The sequence below is a fragment of the Salmo trutta genome, chromosome 32, assembly GCF_901001165.1.
Source record: "Salmo trutta chromosome 32, fSalTru1.1, whole genome shotgun sequence".
NCBI classification, from domain to species: Eukaryota; Metazoa; Chordata; class Actinopteri; order Salmoniformes; family Salmonidae; genus Salmo; species Salmo trutta.
In genome coordinates, this window is record NC_042988.1 from 19,372,182 (window position 1) to 19,396,792 (window position 24,611).

Sequence of the window (24,611 nt, forward strand, 5' to 3'; positions counted from 1 at the left end):
TGACTTGTGTCATGCACAAAGCAGATGTCCTAACCGACTTGCCAAAACTATAGTTTGTTAACAAGAAATTTGTGGAGTGGTTGAAAAACGAGTTTTAATGACTCCAACCTAAGTGTATGTAAACTTCCGAAGGAAGCTTGGCCGTGATGTACTGGGCCGTTCGCATTACCCTTTGTAGCGCCTTACAGTCAGATGCCGAGCAGTTGCCATACCAGGCGGTGATGCAACCGGTCCGGATGCTCTTGATGGTGCAGCTGTAGAAACTTTTGAGGATCTGGGGACCTATGCCAAATCTTTTCAGTCTCCTGAGGGGTAAAGGTTTTGTCGTGCCCTCTTCACGACTGTCTTGACATGTTTGGACAATTAACACTGTCAATGTTAATAGGGGCCTGTTCGGCCCACCTTTCCTGTAGTCCACGATCAGCTCCTTATTCTTGCTCACATTGAGGGAGAGGTTTTTCTCCTGTCACCACACTGCCAGTTCTCTGACCTTCTCCCTATAGGCCGTCTCATCGTTGTTGGTGATCAGGCCTACCACTGTTGTGTCGTCAGCAAACTTAATGATGGTGTTGGAGTCGTGTTTGGAGGATGCTGTTGATGTGAGCCATTACCAGCCTTTCAAAGCACTTCATGGCTACCGACGTGAGTGCCACGGGGTGGTAATCATTTAGGCAGGTTACCTTCGCTTTCTTGAGTACAGGGATGATGGTGGTCTGCTTGAAACATGTAGGTATTACAGACTTGGTCAGGGACAGGTTGAAAATGTCAGACACTTTACAGTTGGTCCGCGCATGCTTTGAGTACATGTCCTGGAAATCCGTCTGGCCCAGCAGCTTTGTGAATGTTGACCTGTTTAAAGGTTTTGTTCACATCAGCTACCGAGAGCGTTATCACAGTCATCCAGAACAGTTGGTGCTCTCGTGCATGCTTCAGTGTTGCTTGCCTCGAAGCGAGCATAAAAGGCATTTAACTCGTCTGGTAGGCTCGCGTCACTGAGCAGCTCGTGTTTGGGCTTCCCTTTGTAGTCCGTAATAGTTTTCAAGCCCTGCCACATCCGACGAGCATCAAAGCCGGTGTAGTAGGATTCAATCTTAAACCCTTTCTCACATACGATCACACCCGTGTGATTTTAACGCTCATTTTGAAGCTTATTTAGAACGGCCAGTTTCGAATGACGCAACAATCTGCATTTGAGCTGGCCACACTTTTTTTAGAAAGTATTTACACAAACACAGTCCTTACAAAGTTATGTCCAGAATGTGAGCAGTTAATTTTTGGATGCTATGTTCAGATATTCACAGAAGTATCTATAGCATAACACAATCATCCTAACCGGGAAAATGTAGGCTACATTTATCCTAGCGCTAACTGAGGTAAGATTGACACAACACAAGCGGTCATATTTTCTAACTCTCGGCTGACATAAACTACAATATGAGTTAGCTAATAGCAATTACTATGTATAATTAATCACATCACAGGTGAGCTCACCGTTGATCAAAATAATTGAGTAAAACACTTCCCAGAAATCGAAAGTAATCCGACAATTAGCTTCAGCGCGCAGCCATGCTTTTTTTCCTCACAGAAACAAGATAATAAGAGAAGACAAGATGAGTTTGGTCTGTTTATAGTATGCATGTTGAAGCGGTGTGTCGTCTACCATCGTTCACATCCCACCATTCACTTCCTGAAGTACTCAAAACATTTGTGAACCCTTACTCACCTCATTTAGTTATAGCATCTTTGGTCTGACAGACGATCACGTGAAACCCAGAATGCATCGTATGTCAACAAACATGGTTCTACAAACATAGCTGGAATTAGCTTAGCTCATCATAATCAGTACAATCTTCAAAAAGTATTTTACACACATACTATTTGCCCATTACAATCTATGCAAAAATCGGAATGCATGATTTATTACCGGTAATTGAAAAACGTGAATAAAATAGTAAATATTTCAATAATACCACAAAAACATTTTCTGATAGTGATTTATTGACACAAATGACGCGTTCAGCCTGTCAATCAAGTAACATCTCACTCCCACTCTGAGCCATTCAGTGTTGTTGTTTATGTATGTAGCTAATGAGCTAAGCTGTAGCATTAGCAATGTCTTTCAAAAGGAGACAACTCACAAATGCGGAAATTCTGGACATTTAAAAAAATTCTGACAATGAGTCTGAAAGTCTGGAATCAGATTCTGACAGTTACAGTGAGGAGCTGCCCCCCAGCCATTGAGAACCTTGAATCTGAGGACCCCTTGTCCACTGACAAAGTCCGAGTTCCATTTGAAGATGCTGGTGGTGATGGAGGCAGACCGATAGTGGATGAAGTGCAGGAGTTATGTGGTAGCTGGAAGGCTGCCAGCCATTTCACCCTTCCTGGCCCTGCTGTTTGCGTTGATGAGTCCCAGTCTGGAGTGCAACGGCCCTTGCCATTTCCATCTGAGGCAGTGCTTCAAGTTGTTTTTGACAGAGGAGCTGGTGGGAGACATAGCAGAGACCAATCGCTATGCCTTGGAGCTACAGGAGAAGAGAGAGCCAGGAGTGGGGGGGGGACAACCACAATTAGTGAAATGTACAGTCGTGGCCAAAAGTTTTGAGAATGACACAAATATTAATTTCCAGAAAGTTTGCTGCTTCAGTGTCTTTAGATATTTTTGTCAGATGTTACTATGGAATACTGAAGTATAAGTGTCAAACAATGGCTTTTATTGACAATTACATGAAGTTGATGCAAAGAGTCAATATTTGCAGTGTTGACCCTTCTTTTTCAAGACCTCTGCAATCCGCCCTGGCATGCTGTCAATTAACTTCTGGGCCACATCCTGACTGATGGCAGCCCATTCTTGCATAATCAATGCTTGGAGTATGTCATAATTTGTGGGTTTTTGTTTGTCCACCCGCCTCTTGAGGACTGAACACAACTTCACAATGGGATTAAGGTCTGGGGAGTTTCCTGGCCATGGACCCAAAATATCAATGTTTTGTTCCCCGAGTCACTTAGTTATCACTTTTGCCTTATGGCAAGGTGCTCCATCATGCTGGAAAAGGCATTGTTCGTCACCAAACAGTTCCTGGATGGTTGGGAGAAGTTGCTCTCAGAGGATGTGTTGGTACCATTCTTTATTCATGGCTGTGTTCTTAGGCAGAATGTGAGTGAGCCCTCCCTTGGCTGAGAAGCAACCCCACACATGAATGGTCTCAGGATGCTTTACTGTTGGCATGACACAGGACTGATGGTAGCGCTCACCTTGTCTTCTCCGGACAAGCTTTTTTCCAGATGCCCCAAACGATCGGAAAGGGGATTCATCAGAGAAAATGACTTTACCCCAGTCCTCAGCAGTCCAATCCCTGTACCTTTTGCAGAATATCAGTCTGTCCCTGATGTTTTTCCTGGAGAGAAGTGGCTTCTTTGCTGCCCTTGACACCAGGCCATCCTCTAAAAGTCTTCGCCTCACTGTGCATGCAGGTGCACTCACACCTGCCTGCTGCCATTCCTGAGCAAGCTCTGTACTGGTGGTTCCCCGATCCCACAGTTGAATCAACTTTAGGAGACGGTCCTGGCGCTTGCTGGACTTTCTTGGGCACCCTGAAGCCTTCTTCACAACAATTGAACCGCTCTCCTTGAAGTTCTTGATGATCCGATAAATGGTTGATTAAGGTGCAATCTTACTGGCAGCAATATCCTTGCCTGTGAAGCCCTTTTTGTGCAAAGCAATGATGACGGCACGTGTTTGACAGAGGAAGAACAATGATTCCAAGCACCACCCTCCTTTTGAAGATTCCAGTCTGTTATTCAAGCTCAATCAGCATGACAGAGTGATCTCCAGCCTTGTCCTCGTCAACACTTACACCTGTGTTAACGAGAGAATCACTGACATGATGTCAGCTGGTCCTTTTGTGGCAGGGCTGAAATGCAGTGGAAATGTTTTTTGGGGGATTCAGTTCATTTGCATGGCAAAGAGGGACTTTGCAATTAATTGCAATTCATCTGATCACTCTTCATAACATTCTGGAGTATATGCAAATTGCCATCATACAAACTGAGGCAGCAGACTTTGTGAAAATTAATATTTGTGTCATTCTCAAAGCTTTTGCCCACGGCTGTATACCTTCCTGGTGACAGTCCTTCTCATGGGGATAGTAAAGAAGAACTCCCTAAGAGAATACTGGAGCAGAGATCCTATGTTTGCAACTCCCTTCTTTGCCACCCTCTTTTCCCAAGACTGCTTCCTAGTTCTGCTGCTATGACTGCATTTCATCAACAACGATACTGCCATCCAAAACGACCCGTTATACAAAATAAGAAATGTCAAAAGCTGACAGTAAAGTGTCATGACAAACGAGATGTCCATGTCCTCACCACTGTCCATACAACAACCATGTTGGCCACAGGGAAGGTGGAACACCTGACGGGAGAGAGAAACATCAAACCAGACAAAGAGAAACATCAAACCAGACTGCGTGCTTGACTATAACCTCAAAATGGGGGCAGTGGATAAGGCGGACACGATAAACAGCTTTGTGGAATGCACTCAGAAAACGACCAAGTGGTATAAGATATTTTTCAATTTTTCCAGGGTAGCTTCAAAATACAATAAGCCAATACTTCTGACGCAACTAGCATTGTTTTGCAGAGCTAATAGAAGAATGTAACTAGCTATATAAGCACGATTGAATATAACACCATAAAGGTTATGACATGAGTAATGTTACCTCGCGTGTCCGCGGTTATAAGGAATATACACAAATATATAATGCTCCATACACACAGTGAGCTACAGTAGAAACAGTATAACATGACACACAGAAACTATTATAACGTAATAAGGCACTTACTTTGATAGAAACGCAGTCTAGATTTGAACATGGGTGTCTGTAGTGACGCCTCTAGCACTGAGATGCTGTGCCACTTGGGAGTCATAAGGCCAGGGTAGCTTCAAAATACAACACATGCTAATACTTCTCTGACACAATTAGCATTGTTTTCCAGAGCTAATAGAAGAATGTAACTAGCTACCTAAGCATTGAGTATAACACCATAAATGTTATGAAATGAGTAACGTTACATCACGTGTCCACGGTTATAAGGAATATACACACAAACATTATGCTACAGTAGAAACGACATAACACGACATGCAGAAACTATTATAACATAATAAGGCACTTGAAACTGATTTAAGTTTGCCTGTATTAAAGTCCCCGGCCACTAGGAGCGCCGCTTCTGGGTGAGCATTTTCTTCTTTGCTTATGGCCTTATAGAGTTGGTTGAGAGCGGTCATCGTGCCAGCTTCGCTTTTTGGTGGTAAATAGACGGCTACGAATGATACAGATGAGAACTCTCTTGGTAGATGGTGTGGTCTACAGCTTTTCCGGTTCACTTCGCTCCACAGGTAATATTACACTTCATTACATTACAACGGTTTGATTTGTTTGATCTGAGCAATTTTTCTTAGCTAGCTACATAGCCGTCTTTGTATCAAAGATAATTGTGTAGTTTAGAGTAATTAGAGTATTATCGAGGTTAGCTATTTTCGTCCTAACGTAGTCAACACTGCTAGCTAGCTAGTCAACACTGCTAGCTAGCCAACTAGCTAACTTCTACCGACTAGCAGCACTGTAGAAACTATTACATTACAACGGAACGACTTGATTAGTTTAGTGTTAGTGTTATTGTTAGTTAGCTAGCTACATAGTTGTCTTTGCTGTCTTTGTATCTAAGATAATTGTGTAGTTTAGAGTAATTATCGAGGTTAGCTAGCCAGCCGCGACGCGACGCCGTTGTCCAGACTCCAGACTTAGTCATCATCAAACCCACTGCTAGCTAGCCAACCGCTACCGACTAGCAGCGCTGTAGATACTAATACATTACAACGGAACGATTTGACTAGTGCAGTGTTAGCCAGCTAGCTACATAGTTCTCTTTGTCATAGCTTGATAATTGTGTAGTTTAGTAATTATCGAGGTCAGCTAGCCAGCTATTTCCGTCCCCCGCGACGCCATTTTTTCCAAACCTAGCCAACTATTACCGACGAGCAGCATTGTAGAAACTAAATACATTACAAAGGAACGTCTTGATTAGTGTTATGTTAGCTAGCTACAAAGTTGCTTTTGTATCATGACAAGGTGTAGTACTGAAACTATCGAGGTTACCTTGCCAGCTACACGTTCAAACAGAGTCAACAACGCAGCCACTGCTAGCTAGCCTACTCCACCAGCCAGCAGTACTGTATCATTTTCGTCATTTTAGTCAATAAGATTTTTGCAACGTAAGCTAGGTCCCTTCCGTCTTCAAGAGAGCGAGAGTTGCACCCCTTCTGAAAAAACCTACACTCGATCCCTCCGATGTCAACAACTACAGACCAGTATCCCTTCTTTCTTTTCTCTCCAAAACTCTTGAACGTGCCGTCCTTGGCCAGCTCTCCTGCTATCTCTCTCAGAATGACCTTCTTGATCCTAATCAGTCAGGTTTCAAGACTGGGCATGCAACTGAGACTGCTCTTCTCTGTGTCACGGAGGCTCTCCGTACTGCTAAAGCTAACTCTCTCTCCTCTGCTCTCATCCTTCTAGACCTATCTGCTGTCTTTGATACTGTGAACCATCAGATCCTCCTCTCCACCCTCTCCGAGTTGGGCATCTCCGGCGCGGCCCAAGCTTTGATTGCGTCCTACCTGACAGGTCGCTCCTACCAGGTGGCGTGGCGAGAATCTGTCTCCGCACCACGTGCTCTCACCACTGGTGTCCCCCAGGGCTCTGTTCTAGGCCCTCTCCTATTCTCGCTATACACCAAGTCACTTGGCTCTGTCATATCCTCACATGGTCTCTCCTATCATTGCTATGCAGACGACACACAATTAATCTTCTCCTTTCCCCTTTCTGATAACCAGGTGGCGAATCGCATCTCTGCATGTCTGGCAGACATATCAGTGTGGATGACGGATCACCACCTCAAGCTGAACCTCGGCAAGACGGAGCTGCTCTTCCTCCCGGGGAAGGACTGCCCGTTCCATGATCTCGCCATCACGGTTGACAACTCCCTTGTGTCCTCCTCCCAGAGTGCTAAGAACCTTGGCGTGATCCTGGACAACACCCTGTCCTTCTCCACTAACATCAAGGCGGTGACCCGATCCTGTAGGTTCATGCTCTACAACATTCGCAGAGTACGACCCTGCCTCACACAGGAAGCGGCGCAGGTCCTAATCCAGGCACTTGTCATCTCCCGTCTGGATTACTGCAACTCGCTGTTGGCTGGGCTCCCTGCCTGTGCCATTAAACCCCTACAACTCATCCAGAACGCCGCAGCCCGTCTGGTGTTCAAACTTCCCAAGTTCTCTCACGTCACCCCGCTCCTCCGCTCTCTCCACTGGCTTCCAGTTGAAGCTCGCATCCGCTACAAGACCATGGTGCTTGCCTACGGAGCTGTGAGGGGAACGGCACCTCCGTACCTTCAGGCTCTGATCAGGCCCTACACCCAAACAAGGGCACTGCGTTCATCCACCTCTGGCCTGCTCGCCTCCCTACCTCTGAGGAAGCACAGTTCCCGCTCAGCCCAGTCAAAACTGTTCGCTGCTCTGGCACCCCAATGGTGGAACAAGCTCCCTCACGACGCCAGGACAGCGGAGTCAATCACCACCTTCCGGAGACACCTGAAACCCCACCTCTTTAAGGAATACATGGGATAGGATAAAGTAATCCTTCTAACCCCCCCCCTAAAAGATTTAGATGCACTATTGTAAAGTGGTTGTTCCACTGGATATCAGGTGAATGCACCAATTTGTAAGTCGCTCTGGATAAGAGCGTCTGCTAAATGACTTAAATGTAAATGTAAATGTAATAAGGTACTCTACCTCAAGCGAGCAATACCTTGAGACTTCTTTAATATTAGACATCGTGCACCAGCTGTTATTGACATACACCCCCACCCCTCGTCTTACCAGAGGTAGCATCTCTGTTCTGCCGGTGCACGGAAAATCCCGCTAGCTCTATATTGTCCGCATCTTCGTTCAGCCACGTCTCGGTGAAACATAAGATGTTACCGTTTTTAATGTCCCGTTGGTAGGATATTTATCCAGCGGTCATTTATCAGTGATACAGTTGTAAACGTGTATTATTAGTATTAATTATTATTATCCATATTTTGTCTCATTCACTTATTTTTTTTACCTGCACTCTTGGATCCCGGAGCATAACATTTTCGCTGTACCCTGCATTTACATCTGCTTCCTTATACGTGTGACTAAACACAATCTAATCTAATCAAGAAGCTTTGTTTCCCTATCACTATGAAAACCCCAGCAGCATTGCAGTTCTTGACACACTCAAACCGGTGCGCCTGGCACCTACCCTGTTCAAAGGCACTTAAATATTTTGTCTTTCCCATTCGCCATCTGAATGGCACACATACAGGATCCATGTCTCAATTGTCTCAAGGCTTAACAATCTCTTGTCTCAAGGCTTAAAATCCTTATTTAACCCATCTCCTCCCCTAAATCTACACTAAGAGGTGACATCAGTAAGGAATCATTGCTTTCACCTGGTCAGTCTATGTAATGGAAAGAGCAGGTGTTCCTAATGTTTTGAACAATCAGTGTATATCACTCTAATATGGGTGGGAATACTTTAGAACAGATTTCCAAAATTAAAATCACTAGGACCTGATTTGCTGGTGTTTTTAGTCTTTTATGTCCAACAACTAAAACAAATAAAAGTGTATTCTTTGTTTTTGTTCAGAAAACTTGGGGGGGCAAATAAAATCACCCGTGGGCCAAATTCATGCCACCAGTTGGGGAACGCTGAATTACATCATGAATATAAGTGCCAATCTTACAGAATGGCATACATATTCAGAGATATGGAAACCAATAATCTTAGAATCATAAAGTGAAATACAGTATAAGAAATGTTGACAAACACAGAAAAGGTTTTGAGAAACTTTATTTGGAGCACAGAGACAATGAAACTGGACAGCTCAGTAAAAGTGCAGGCATTTCTGAGATGTCCTGTTGCTTGAATCACTCAGTTTTTTCATGTTTGCAGGATTTTCACATAGCATTGTACAAGCCATATATATTTAACACTTCCTCTTTAGTTTACAATTACCTTTAACGCTATTCATCTCAAAGAGACAACTAAGCAACCTCTGAGAATTCAGTTTTGGCAGATTTGTAATATACATTAGATTTAAATCTGGGTTCAAATTACCTATCTGCAAGCGCTGGATGAAAGGGGTATGTCAATGCTCTGGCAGATGAAAGCGCCTCGAGTTATTTATAGCACCGTGTTTGAATTTCTTTTCACCTTTTTTCAGAATGTTGCATAACCAACTTGGTTCAATCATAGTGGAAAGTATTAATATATCAAACACTTATTTGCATGATAGTCCTTCTAAACATCTAAATTGAGCTACTATAGTGTCATACACTGATATTTAAAAAACATATTTTGGAAATGCCTATTAATCCGTGATTCATCTGCAAGTTTTAAACAGTCAAGAAACCTGGTATGGTTTAGAATGTATACTAAACAAAAATATAAATGCAACATGCAAAGTGTTGGTCCCATGATTTCATGAGCTAAAATAAAAGATCGCAGAAATTTTGTGCACAAATTTGTTTACATCCCCTTTAGTGAGCATTTTTTCCTTTGCCAAGATAATCCATCCACCTGACAGGTGTGGCATATCAAGGAGCTGATTAAACAGCTTGATCATTACACAGGTGCAGCTTGTGCTGCTGACAATAAAAGGCCAGTCTAAAATGTGCAGTTGTCACATAACACAATGCCACAGATGTTTTGAAGGAATGGGCAATTTGCATGCTGACTGCAGGAATGTCCACCAGAGCGATTGCCAGAGAACTGCATGTTCATTTTTCTACCATAAGCCATTGTTTTAGAGAATTTGACAGTATGTTCAACCGGCCTCAGAACCGCAGACCACGTGTAACTATGCTAGTCCAGGACCTACACATCTGGCTTCTTCACCTGTGGGATCGTCTGATACCAGCCACCCAGACAGCTGATGAAACTGAGGAGTATTTCGGTCTGTAATAAAACCCTTTTGTGGGGAAAAACCCATTCTGATTGGCTGGGCCTTGCTCCCCAGTGTGTGTGCCAGTCTCCCAAGTGGGTGGTCCTATGCCCTCCCAGGCCCACCAATGTCTGCACCCCTGCCCAGTCATGTGAAATCCATAGATTAGGTCCTAATGAATTTATTTAATTTGACTGATTTCCTTACATGAACTGTAACTCAGTAAAATTAGTTGAAATCTTTGCGCTTATATTTTTGTTCAGTATATTTTATATTCAATTGACAAGTGCACACAGCCTTGCCTGACGATTCAAACTGAATTCTTCTGCTGCTCTATCGTTGGTAACATACTTCAGTCTGAGAGTGCGATCATTGAAGTCATTTGTGGCGTCGTCAAAATGAGGGGTGTTGTACAAAACAAGGCATCAGCGGTTGATCATCTCTAACCCATCAGCATATCAAAGCCAATGACGAATTTTCAAAATGCCGATTTACCCACGTGCTCTGGCTCAACCCATTGGTTTCTGGGACCAATCAGACGGTCTAGAATGGATTTCCATTCTAGAAATCATCGGGGAGGTACTCAGATCCAGACTCATTGCAGAGGAGAAATTAACGTCCTTTGGCGTGGCGTTTGGCCGGAACAAGGAATTTGGGTAGTTAGGCAACACAGCCATGGAGGCCCACCTAATCATCAAGAGCATTATAGGAGACAAATAGAAAACAATGTAAAAAGAACAAATAAAAAAAATAATCTAAGTATTAACACTGAAATGCAACACAGAACCATTTACAACACACACATTATTATCACCATCATTAAAACATTGACAGTCTGAGTTCTTAAATGTTTGTTAGTGTCCCCTCTACAGCAACTGACTGTAGCGTATGTGGAGTGCTATCCAGCCAGTCAGGGCAGCCCCTCCTTTCGCACGCACAGCCTCAATCAGTATCGCCATGACGGCGGGCTGATACCCTGGGGAACATAGTGATCCGGGTGAGAACATTCCCATCCACTTCTCAGGTGGCAGGCCGTCTCCTGTGACCTCATTCCCTTTTAAGGCTCATAGGTTGTCTCTCCCTGTTGGGAAACGTCAGTCATCTCTCTCATTAAAACAAATAGGTGACTGGTTTTGCTCAGAGAAGAGACAATAGGAAACAACTATTACGTGTCTGTATATTGGCGTGTGACTGAGGGAGAGAGCATCACAGTCACTGCTGATCTGACTCCAATGTGACTCCTTTCCACAAAGTAAAGCACCTCAGGGAAGTCTTGGAGGAATGTTGAGTGTTCAATGGTGGAAATCATGTAGAGTTCGCTCCACCAATAAATAAAGGACATTCTGTTCAATGGGTTTCAAAATGTAGCCCCAAATCTGTTGTCTTCAGACGTATATACACACAACACGTGTATTTTACATGAAGTTCCATCATACTATCATCTTCCACCTGTTCCTCTCATGGCACCCACTTGACAACAAACCAAACAGGGGTCTGTCCATCATGGAACATTTAAACATGATTTATGTCATAAAAGAAAGTTATTAAAAACAAAACCACAACCAGCTAAATGTCTGTACAAAATCCTTTGAACTCAGTCCTGGTTTGCAGTTACTCATCATTGCCATAGAACGGTGTCTACTTTGAATAACGTCCAAGGCTGGAAGTAGCGCACAGAGGTTTCTTTTGACCCTTTGGACACTGGCGCAGAACAAAGTCAAAGTTCGCCGACGTGCACATGGCGTAGAAGACGTTAGCTTTGTCCGGAATGAGTAACTCGGAAGATGATGGGGTTGGTATGAGAAAGGAGAATATTACATACAGTATGCATACACTATCAAAAAGTCCTCTTCAATCATTCCAGGACAACAATATCTTCAGTAATATTTCTACTATAGGTAGGTGTAGTTACTGCCAAACTATAGCAACTCCTTGCTTGACCAACACTTATCTGCACAGTGATGTGGCATCTTTGAGTGGGCATATGTACTGTGTAAGAGCATTGATTGTTTTAGCTCACCTCTTTCCTGGGAGATCAACTGTGTGAGAGTGAAGTCTTGACAGGTCAGGTGCTCCAGGTTGTGTTTTTCCAGGGCCCTCTGGATCACCTGGGCAGTTTTGTCCTGACTAGTCAGCTGAGAAGGACAAGTCAAACAAGCAGTTAATATGCTGTAATGAGGAAGCGAAGGGTTTGGCTGCAAAACCTCCCTTCAACCAACCAGAGTATCTTAAATAACACAACCCCCCCTGACTTCGCTGATAACTTCTTTGAGGAAAAATGTACATACTACGACTGTGATATGTGGTTGTCTCACCTAGCTATCTTAAGATTAACGCAATAACTAAGTCGCTCTGGATGAGAGCGTCTGCCAAATAACTAAAATGTAAATGTAACCAACACAGCAGTTCTTATCTTAGATTTCATCATAACCAAATGTACAGAGCTAGAGTACTACACACATGATCCCTTTTACGTTTCCATAACAGGACACCAAGATAATCCCTACCACCAGATCCCAACCCAAGCTCACCAGGATGCTCTTGTACATGTTGCCGTTGCCAGCCTCCACACTGACCCTCACTATACAGCAGTCAGCCACCTGTCTGTTGTAGAGGGGGAGGAAGGTCATGGACACAGAGCGCTTGTGATGAGAAGGCAGCATGGGTTTAGGGTGGGCAGCCATTGGAGCAGAGAGGTCAGGCTGAGAACTGGAGGAACAACTGGAGGGAGTGGAGCCATCCGGGGAGGAGGGTAAGGCCTCCGCCACATTTTGACAGGAGCTGGACAGAGACTGGGACAAGGTAGAGAGACAGAACATGCATGAGTGCCTTTGGAAATAATGAATTAGTCTTTCAGTTTGTCTGTCTGAGATATTGACCTCAGCACATTTGTGGACAACTGAAGTATTGAGCCATGCTTCACCAGAGAGGTATGTGCTAAGCAAACACCACTCCTGATTGGCTTCAAGGACCTGGTCAATTGACATTCCAGTTCTCAAGGACATCAGTTTCGATGAGATGTCAATGGGGATCACTGTTATGAATGGGAGGTTATATAAAAAGCCACATAATGGCAATTACTTTTGAATTGCTCCATGGTGTAACTACTGGTATTAGTAAAGTGTAACTAGAGGATGTTTTGTAGTACAGTGTGTTCTATTAAAATATTTGAAACAGCTATAACCAGGGTGCGCAATGACTGACAGAAAGAGAGAGACAGTCAGAAGCATGTCTAAAGGGGATAGGAGAGAGCTGTACCGGCAGTCTGAGTGTGGAGGGAGGGGTGGAGAGATCCTCCATCTCAGAGCCACTGGACCCTGAAGACGACACACTGATCTGGTCTGCATGGGTTTTCCTGCTGGATCCCTCACTCACTTTCAGGAGTCTGCAAATACACAAACATAGTTAAAACTTTGCACTAAATTAACAAATGTGGTCAACGTACACTAGTAAAACCTTAAATACTGCATTTTGTCATTGTTCTTTTACAGTTCTTGTTTATTTACAACAATGTTACAATAGTTGTATATATTAGAGATGGGGTGAATACTACTGTCTTGAGTTAACAAGATGGCAACTGCTGTTAAGAGAAGTGTTCAGTACTCACGAGGACAGTTTCTTGCTGAGCAAACGGTGGCTCCAGGCGCCTGGGGAGCAGAGGTCTATTGGAGGCTCCAGGTTTCTGGACAGTTCATAGCTGTGGCAGAACACAGAGAAAACACTTATGAGCCCTGAAGTCAGGGTGGACTTGTCTAAATGTATACAGCCTTTTGTTCCAGCCCTGCACTAACACATCTGATTCTAAAAGCCTGAACACACTGCAGCCCTGTGTCAACCCCAGCTCTAGATGGGTTTTCTATTCATTTTCCTTAACAGGCAAAACCAGGGTAGGGATTATGGGAATTGTGTTTTACATGTCATTTGAGTATACAGTATACTAGAAAGAGACAATTCAGGTTGTATAAAGGGATTATTGGCCTATAAGGAGCATCATTTTAAGACATTATTAGGCCCCATCAATCCTTACAAAGCTCACCAGCTCTTTATCTCCTAATTGATCTACAATAAAACCAGTGGGAGACAGGTTCTCACCTCTCCTGGTCAGTGAGCAGCTTCTGGCCCTGCAACCAGGCAGTGATCCTGGTGTGATGGGGCAGGTTGTACTGAGAGCAGGAGGCTTGGAGCTGCCGGATCTGAGAGAGAATCTCAAACTCCTGCAGAGAGAGAGGGAGATCATGAGCCCATGTCAGCTGTGTGGTTGTTATGTAACTTGTCCTGAACTAGTAACACCTGACAACAATTTTAACAGTCATGGGGCTCCAATAAAGGCTGAGAGATAGTAATTTAGAGCAGTAGGCAAACATCCCTAAGCATAAAGGTGTGCACTTTTCCCTTCGGCATGTCAAAGTACCACTAAAATGTGGTGGTGAGTGTACCACCTATTCAATGCGTCATGTCCTATAACAAGGGTGAAATATTTATGAGACATGTTTGTACTGCATATTTTGTTTTCTTTACGTAAAATCCTATTCCCTACAGGCTTAGAGATCGAAGACAAAAACAACATCAACTTACCCTCCTCCTCTTTTCAAAGTTTGAGGTCCCCCTATCAAAAATAGCACAACATGCTATTATACTTGACAATATGGAAGATTTATTATCAATATTAAACATTAAGATAGCAATCCGCTAAGGTAAATATAGAATTAATTTAAAGTAGCTGCCATAACTGAGCCGTCTGTTTCAATGGCTGATTGCTTACCTCCACAGTATCTGGTAGAGCAGTGTCCAGCATTGTGAGGATAGTCAGGTACGTGCCCAGGTAGGGAACCACCCCACTGGAGGTGCTCTGAGGAGACAGCAGTACAGAGACAGCATGTCAGCAGAGGATTCTAGTAACACAGCTTTAGAGAATGTGCATATGATGCTAGAAAAGGTCTTGGTCTATGATTACTGTCCTTTCATATCCTAGTAATCTGTGGCCATTTGAAACATCAGTGGCTAAGGATAGGATGGCTTCATCTTGCCACACATGACTCTCTCGGTCTTTGAATAGATTTTTCCTCTAGGGGAATCACTGTAACCTCTTGTGAGTTAAGAGCTGATGGGGAAAGGGGGCTACATGTGACTTAATGAAGCAGAAACTGCCACCGCAAAATACTGAGTAGACAATACTAGGATCCTTCCTCCCCTTTCCACCCCCCCCCCGTAACAGCTTATAATAAACGTATATATATATATATATATTTCTTACTTTCAGATACACAGAATTCTGCTATAATTTCTATTTTATACCCCCCTTTTTCGTGATATCCAATTGCGATCTTGTCTCATCGCTGCAACTCCCCAACGGGCTTGGGAGAGGCGAAGGTCGACTCACGCGTCCTCCGAAACATAACCCCCCCCAAGCCGAGCTTCTTAACACCCGCTCAACCCGGAAGCCAGCTGCACCAATGTGTCGGCGAAAACACCGTTCAACTGACGATCAGGGTCAGCTTGCAGTTGCCCGGCCCGCCACAAGGAGTTGCTAGAGTGCGATGAGCCAAGTAAATCCCCCCCCCAGCCAAAACCTCCCATAACCCGGACGATGCTGGGCCAATTGTGCACCGCCCTATGGGACTCCCTGTCACGGCCGGGTGTGACACAGCCTGGGATCAAACCCCAGGCTGTAGTGAAGCTGCAACATTGTGATGCAGTGCCTTAGACCGCTACGCCACTCGGGAGGCCTCTGCTATCATTTCTGTCCATTTAATGTTGCATGGAAAGAAGTGAAAGCTAAACTCAAACTTAATGACCCCCACTATATATAGATATATATCTATCTCATGTCTACATATCATGTCTGCAATGTCTCTTACTCAATCGCTCTCTGAAGTATTGCTTACCATCTGTCTGGCAATAGGACATCGCTTGGATATCTTGGGAGAAATGTTATCCATGGCTGTTTGGCTTGCATCCTGAAAAGGGGTCAGATAGAGGCTAAATTCAGTCTGCATTTATGGCCTTCCATTGTCAACCTGTCCACTCATCTGCAATGACCTACAGCATATGCAAAGAGTCAGTCAAATATGGTCTAGGTCAGAACTTCCTTTACCAGCTTATGGGGTCAACACCACATTGGTTATTCTTAGAATAGACACACACACACACACACACACACACACACACACACACACACACAATGTAACCAATATATTGAGCTTTTAGAATCCATGTGAACAAAAGCAGTTTTGTGCTAAGGAACATTTTGATAAGAACATGTGTCAAAAGCACAAATACTGTGAGGCTGTTAATGCAGACACAGGGAGCAACTGAAACTATTTTTATGGAACAGTTAAATTGAACAAGGGGTGGATCAGTAAAATGAAATAAAGACGTGAGGCAAATGAAGGTGTTTCTCAAGGAACTGCTGGGGAAATTGTCATTAGTGTAGTGTTTGTTGACAATGATGCTAATATTAGCATGTTATTTGGAAATTCTGAGCAATATGTAGAATTTTACTTTAGAGCCCTCTCACTGTAACCAGACCTAATGAAGATTTGACACAAACACCCAGAGCCGACAGAAAAATAGAACACCCTCTCTTTTGCTTTGAGACAATAGCTTACTATTAACACATTGTAAGGCAATTTCACTAAACATTAACTTGACAGAAAGATGGGTTTTAATAAGTTGTAAAAGTAGAATATCAAGGTGCTTGAAGATGTAAGTAAACTGCTCTCAAAACAATAAAACACTCCATATTGTAAGTATTTCAACAGTGTCATATCATCTGCATTACATTTGTGCAGAGACTCAAGTAAAACAAAATTAAGTCAAATAATTTTCCTTAATGTACTTGATTCTTACCGCCACAATGATCTCTCTGTTGCTCAACACACAGTTCTCATCAGGGAAGGTTTCACAGAGGTTATCAAAGATGGCGACGCTGTCCCTGAAGAAGAACAAACCAATTAAATCAATACAAAAATAACACTCAGACAAGACACCACTAGCAACTTCATTACAAAATATATCCTTGAAGCTTCAAAGGGATTTACAGTTGGTAAGGCATGGCATGTTGACCTAAAATGAATGTTCAACTATTCTTGACTGACACAATAAAAATGGTTTATTGCATAGTTATGGCATGAAGTACAAACTATGGTTAGTTGAATAATGTAGGTCAATTACTAGTAAATCATTTCCTTACTAAGCCTTACATTCTCAGAGGATAAGGACACTCTTGTTCATTTTTTTTCTTCTCCATATTCAGTCAATGTTATTGGCCCTCTAGCTTCATGACTCAGCTAACCCTTCCAGTGTGACCCGACAGTCCGTACCTACACACAGCAGCCCACGTCTTCCTCACCCTGTAGACAGCATTGGACTGAAGGGCGGACAGGATGGCCCTCAAAGAGGAGAAATTCTTCAGCTGCCGACACTCCCGTTTCAGAAAAAAGTCACAAGTTAGAGACTGACTTAGAACTTACAACTAAATGCACTGAGAACCAGGAGGCAGGTTAACGTTGTGTAAGAATGTGTAAGAAGCCTGCACTTGGATTTGAAAGTGTATCCCTCAAATGGTCCAAGTCCCTAGATGTGTCTGACCTGTCCGACTCTGATCCACTTCTCAATGACGCAGGCCCTCTGAGCTGGGCTGGAGACCCTGCGGACAGAAGTGGGGCTGGAGGTGGGCCGGCAGAGCAGGGAGGTGATGACTCGGTTGGTGACTGCATTAAACTGAGCAATGGTGGCACTGACGGTAGCAGACAGGTTCTCCTTCTTGTCTCTCTGGGACCACACACAGCCCAGACACTGGTAGGGAACCACCTTCCTAAACAGCCCCTGAGAGACGGACAGATAAGGAAGGTAAAATGGAAAAAGAGTGTTAGTGATCCAGTCCTGAGGACGCATATTAAGAGTCAGAAATGATCTGCCATGATTGCCACTTACAGCGTCCAGTCGGGTGAGCTGTTCTGCGATGCCTGTGACTGAGAAGTTCATGATGTCACCCTGATCCAGTGGGCTGTCCCATTCTAGGCCTTCCTCCCCTGAGCTCTCGTCTTCCTGATTAACCTCAGCCTGGGCAGAATGGCCACCAGTATCCATTTCTATTAAAGGAGAGAGGAATGACAGAAGGGGGTCAACAATGGTATAATAAATCAAAGGCAATTCACAGAAAAGGTTAGGAAAAACAAGTAAATTGAGAATCCTGTACCTTCTCTCTGGAACTTCTTAAGCAGAGTTTCAGAGCGCTGGGCCAGTGAACAGAAGGAGGATAGGCAGTGTAGGTGGTCCAACAGCAGCCTTAGTGAGGGGTGCTGAGGAGGATCCCGGAAGTCCTCACTGTACACCTCCAACCAAGTCTGGATCAGGGGAAACAGACACCTGAGGAGACAACGTGATGAAACAATGTCTTCCCTGTTTCAGAGTCAAGGAAGTAAATGTGATCAAGGGAAAAGCAGCCAGCTCACCTCCTGTGACATTCACTGTTGTACACGTCTGAAGCCCCATTGTCCCTGTGAGAACAATTAGGAAGAGTGTCAGACTCATCTAAAACGTGACTGTCCTGTTGGTCACATTCTTCTTCAGACTGTTTTTCTTTGGTCTGTCTCTATGCTCCGTTGTTATCCTGACACTGACCTCACTCCAAACTCAGTGAATAAATGTTGTTGTTGTAAAAACCTGTAATGGCTAACTACCTGCTCGGTGCTTATTATCATTACATCAAAGATGCTGAGATAGTCATTTTGTGAGGGAAGCAAGAAAGAAAAAACTATCTGACGAAACTAAGTGACTTTGCATACACAGCGAGAGGTGTTGTTCAAAAACAGCCACTCTCGACATACCCTCTCATCTGTGTCCAACATAACATTCTGAATCCAATTTGGCTAATCTTATTTGTTACTGTGATAACTCGGAATGTGTCAAAAGAGTTGTGGTTGCAAAAAAGTGGGTGAAGACGAGAAGGCAAAAGAAGAGGGAGAGACATTTTTAGGTCATTTCACCAAACATTCATTTCATAGAAGATGGTAAAACTAGACGGTCAAGGTGTTTTCAAACTACAGAGGTCAAACAACTTGTTCACATTTTTTTATACGGTCTAATTTTAATAGCTTCTGCATTATGGTCTGAGACAATGGTCAGGTGAAACATGACAGCAGTTATGAGTACTGTAACTTAATGACATGGCCCACCTCTGGAAGAGCAGCTCAATGAGTGCACTGGTAGTGGTGAAGGTCTGGTAGGTGGACAGAAAGATCCGTCTGTAGTCGGGCTCCTGGCAGCAGGGGTCCAGGAGGTGGCTCACTAGCCGGTTCAGGGTGGCTGCCTTCAGCCTGCGCACCTTGCAGGTCCGGTACTGGACGAAGGCAATGCATGGCCGGGCCTCGGTGGGGCTGGCTGGTATCTGGACGGGCTCCCGACGCAGGGTGATTCCATACAACGCCCCCTCCTCAAACTCCTCACCCCACTCCTGCACTGGGTTCTGGGTGGGAAGGAGGAACTCACACAATGAGATGGGGAGACATGTAGACCACTGACAGGACAGATCCTACAGACCATAATGACCAACTGTGAGACCAGATTGATGTTTATGGTCCATTACAGTAAGCCTATACAGAGGCATGCCCGCCTTGTGAGCAAAATGTAGACACTTCACCTGGAAGGTCTGTGATACAGGGAGTGTTTTGGATTTATCAGTTATTCAGCTGACAGGTGAAAAGACAAACTCATGTTTGCATCTGTACACACACCATCACAGATTTTTCTCAGGATATTCACACGTTGGTTTAGCAAAGCTAGATTTAGATGAGATTTCTTCACTTGAAAGGTTTAATTCAAATCTCTTAGAAACACTGTACTGTTTACGTTAGAGAAAACACTGAGCAGAAATGGAGATATGAATTCAATCACTTTGATGGCATCATTTCCCCTCCCCCCATACGTTTGCTGATGGAAGAAGTGTTCAGCAAGTGACTTTTTGAAACAGCTCAGTTGGTAGAGCATGGTGTTTGCAACGCCAGGGTTGTGGGTTCGATTCCCACCGGGGACCAGTACGGAGATGAAAAAAATAAATAAAATGAAATGTATGCATTCACTACTGTAAGTCGCTCTGGATAAGAGCGTCTGCTAAATGACTAAAATGTTTTTGGACATGAATGACAAAACATTCAGGAGATAGAGGTGCTCAAAGTTTCCCCATTTTCCATACCCCACCATACCATCAGACATCCAAGTCTTAATCACTGGAAAAGATACATGGTTAAACAGGGTTGTCAAACTCATTTATAATTTCTTGAATACAAGTTATGATTATTTTGAACCTTTAACGTAAATGATCACCCACCCTGTATTCAAGAGCATGTTGTCTCACTGATGGCGGGCACAACACCACTTCAGATTATGTAAAATAGGGTCGGCGCTACAAAGTGTGCCAATTTGAACAAATATATAATTTATGTTTAAGGTTAAATATTTTCCTGTGATGAAGACATGGATGTCTCATGGTATGCAAAATATGCCAACTTTAAAGCACCTTTCTCTGTTTTGGCATTCAGATCCAAAAAGTAACTTTCTGAGCACTTCTACAATGGGCAAATATGTATGGAAGGTTTTGTTCAAATCAAAAGGGGTGCTGTCAAAAAGTGACTGAATTCAAATGGATTTACCAAATTACAACATTTCATACAATAGTCTGCATATTTAGCAGGACAAGGAACTTGACTCTAATGTATGCCAAAGAACAACATGAAAAGGTACACAGCTTGCCTATTGAGGACAATAGCAATGTGGTACAAAGAGACGGCACCGGTGTCAAATAATTGAAACGACATGATCAAAGAAATCGTAAATAAATCAGCATAATCCCCTTTAAAATATGTAACCTATTAAATCTACAGTGGCAAGAAAAAGTATGTGAACCCTTTGGAATTACCTGGATTACCTAAATTGGTTAACCAGACTGTTTGTCTATTGTTGTGACCTAGATGAAGATCAGATCAAATTTTATGACCAATTTATGCAGAAATCCAGGTATTTCCAAATAGTTCACATACTTTTTCTTGCCACTGTATCCCTCCACCCACGCCCCCAACTCAGTCCTCCATACCAGTCCGTAACTAGCCCCCAATCAATCGCTCTGTTCTAATACACGCCCCTCATATCTGTCCACTGCTTTCTGATATCATTTAGGCTTTCCCCCCTATGTCCCTGTCAGAACTAAACGGTCTGGTTTTAACATTGGCACTTATACTATCCATGTATGATCAAAGCAAATCGGAGCATTTTAAGTCATATGCCATCTGACAGACATGCAGATGCGTATGGTGGGCAGAGCACTCAAGGCACATTATAATCATTACCCAGCTCCTAAATTACAGAGGGTTACTGAGGTACAAGGCAGGCAGACGTGCGTCACAATCTAATTATACACACTTGAAAAAAGACCAGGCCAAGAAAGAGAGGCACTATTATCGGTGTCGTGAGGGGACCAATATCACACCATTGTCCTTTATGGAATACTGCATTACATTATCTGTAGGCCTACATGAGGCCAAGGCACAGAGATCCTAATTATATGGGCAAGGATACAATACAGTAACATCTTTATCTTAGTCTTAGGTGCACCAAACTTAATACAAAAACAGACAAGATTTGTCCAATATTGAGACTAAACATAATGATATCAGGATAGCTCTCGAAAACCCTTCTTCCCCGTATGTGAACTACATTTTTTATGCTTTGTTTTAATGTTTAGAAACATAAATCATAGCTTTCAAACCGGTTTTCGAAACACATTCCGATATGCACCTTATCTTTCATATCAGTGAGAAAAATGCTCAAATAAGATCACTTACTGTAGTAGCTTTGCACAAACTGTGTGCCTCCAGTGACAAACTACACTTCCTCCCCATTTTATTTTTTTGAGAGTGATCAAATCTTTTTATTAACAACAAATCAACAGGAAGTACATGTGTGAACACAAGTGTATATATAAATATGCAAAGGACATTTAGGCTAGGGGGTACAATATCACATTACACAAGGACCTTAAGGGACATACAGACACTTATTATTCTAACAGCTTTTTTTGTTAGCAGAGAATTTAATTGTCTTAAAATACAGTTCAATTTATTTTTGTAAGGTAAGAAAATGTGGTGTTTTGTATGTAAATTTACATTTGTGAATATGAAATTTGGCCAAAAGAATAATGAAATTAATTACATATAAATGTTTCAGCTTATTTCTATCGTAGGTAAAGAATCTGTCGTCACAGGACAATGATGCAAATAATAGTCTCACTGACAGATATTCATACACTAAATGCAAGGATATACTGTACATCCATGCAAGATGCATGCATTAGCAATATGTTGCAGTGTTGCTGCCTTATTCATTATCATAGACCCCTTCTGGCCAGGGAAGTTTTGTTAAGAACCCAGACGTTTGCTCTAAATGTTAACAGAGGAAACATACGGACAAGTGGAGGCTGGTGGGAAGAGCTATAGGAGGACAGGCTCATTGTAATGGCACGGATTCAATAGTGTGGTTTCCATATGTTTGATCCAATTCAATGAATTCCATTCCAGCCTTTACAATGAGCCAGTCCTCTTATTGCTCCTCCCACCAGCCTCCTCTGATAAGGACCGTTGTCTTCTCAGGTATTTGTTTCATATCAGCAAGAAATACGTTATATATATATATATATATATATATTAATTACACTACTACCCACCTTTATGGGGTTAGGGTTCCCACACAAACATATTTCCATGTTACAGCGAACAGACAGAAGACAAAGTCCACTGCCTATGCTAATTAACTGCTTCTCCAAACACCTGTGAGTAAACAGAAGACTGATGCCACAAAGTGTTGTCACTGAAAAATACTGTCTGCTGCACCTGTGTTAAAACCGGTTAAAACCGTGTACACTAAGTGTAGCCTATATTTTGCACTTGTGGAATGATTTTGGATGTGACATGAAAGTGGAGGGCTTTATATTCCTAAAAAGCGTACGATTCACGTTTAGATGGAGTATTTGGCTGCCATAACCAATTCACCTCAAAACAGAACATCAAAGGTCCTTAGATTATACGGAGTAACGTTAGGCTCATTTAGTCCATTATTGGGCAATAGGTACACATGACTATAATGCTCTGACAAGACAGCACTGTCTGATTTATGACCAACAGGTCTAAGAAGAGAAATTAGGCTATTAACCGCATTTGACTCTGTTCAAACAGTGCATAACCTATAATTCAAATAGCCTACATTACATTATAGTTCTGAAAATACAGTAAAACTAATGAGAAAGTTATCATTTCTAAATGAAACCCATGTCATACAACCACAAAAATCATATGCATATCATTGGAAATTACCATTGATATCTCCCATTTTCCCATCTCGTCAGTCACCGCAGAACGTTTATGGTGTGATAACTTCCATCTTGTTCAAACTAAGTGTTGAAGCTGAAAATACACATCCACTTCGAAGGAGTTGATGTTTACGGCTGCATGGTGAAATGAATAAGTCTTTTTACAGAAACGCCTTTCTTTAAACTACATATTTAAAAAATATATATCATGTACTTTTTTATCTGCGTACTATTCGTCACCGTAACACGCTATCACTTGTCAAGAGCTTCCCATAACTGATCAACAGGCAGATCAATGAACTACACTAGCTCCGCACCAAATGCCACTATCGCTAAATTCTCCAAAGCGAAGCTTGGCGTTCTTGCTTGAAACTCCCAGCTTTTATGCAGTGGGTGGCGGCTATGGGAAGAATAGGCTACTCATTTGAGGGCGGTCTTGATGAAAGGGGTGTGCTCTCTGGTCTACTCTTCTGTAAGTATTTGCATATTTCCTACAAAAACTACATAGGGGATAATCATCTGATCGAAACTCGAGCTCATTGCTTCTGCAAGTTTTTTGTGATGATAAAGAAAAAACCTGGACGCTGAAAGTAAAATCTGTTGTAGGCGTGTTGGCAGCTCCACAACCTATATATTCTATGGAAAACAAGGGTGGCAGAATGAGCACAATGATAATTAGGGGTGAGTGGGGTAAATTGAGCTGCCCTTGTTTCTAGGAAACCATAGACAAAATTGATAATTTGACCAAATATTTAGGAAGAGGCCATTTCATGGTCTGTGAAGGAAGAAACCACATGGAAAAATGGTAAGCAAGTTAGGTCCAAAAGATTTTCAGCAAGTCAAAGTTTCATGACGCTTGTATCGTAACCAAAGTAGGTCATTTTAAGAGTGTTCTATACAGCAGTTGGGGTCTCTATAAGCTTCAATATGAGGTCCTAAACCTAGCATGAAAGTGCATCTTTGTAGCTTTGTGGGCTAATATAGTTAAAATGTTTGCCTTGGGGTAAGTTGAGCCAGTGGTCATGGGGTAAGTTGAACCAATGGCAAGTTGAGCAAATGTGTTTTCTTCCCAGGCGTTATGCAAGGCATTGTTGTTGGGATATGAGGTAAGAACAGGGCCTGGCCTACAATAAAGGTGTTTTAAAAAAGTACAACGTCTTTGTTAGATGTTAAGCCTATGTTAAAGGATGCTTAAAATGATTATAATACAAAAGTG

At 42.8% G+C, this 24,611-nt stretch overlaps 1 pseudogene; it reads right to left on the minus strand.

The window, feature by feature from the left end:
• Positions 1-10,287: 10,287 nt before the first annotated feature.
• On the minus strand, positions 10,288-23,769 carry LOC115170683 (ral guanine nucleotide dissociation stimulator-like 1; annotated as a pseudogene).
• Between the last annotated feature and the right edge of the window lie 842 nt (positions 23,770-24,611).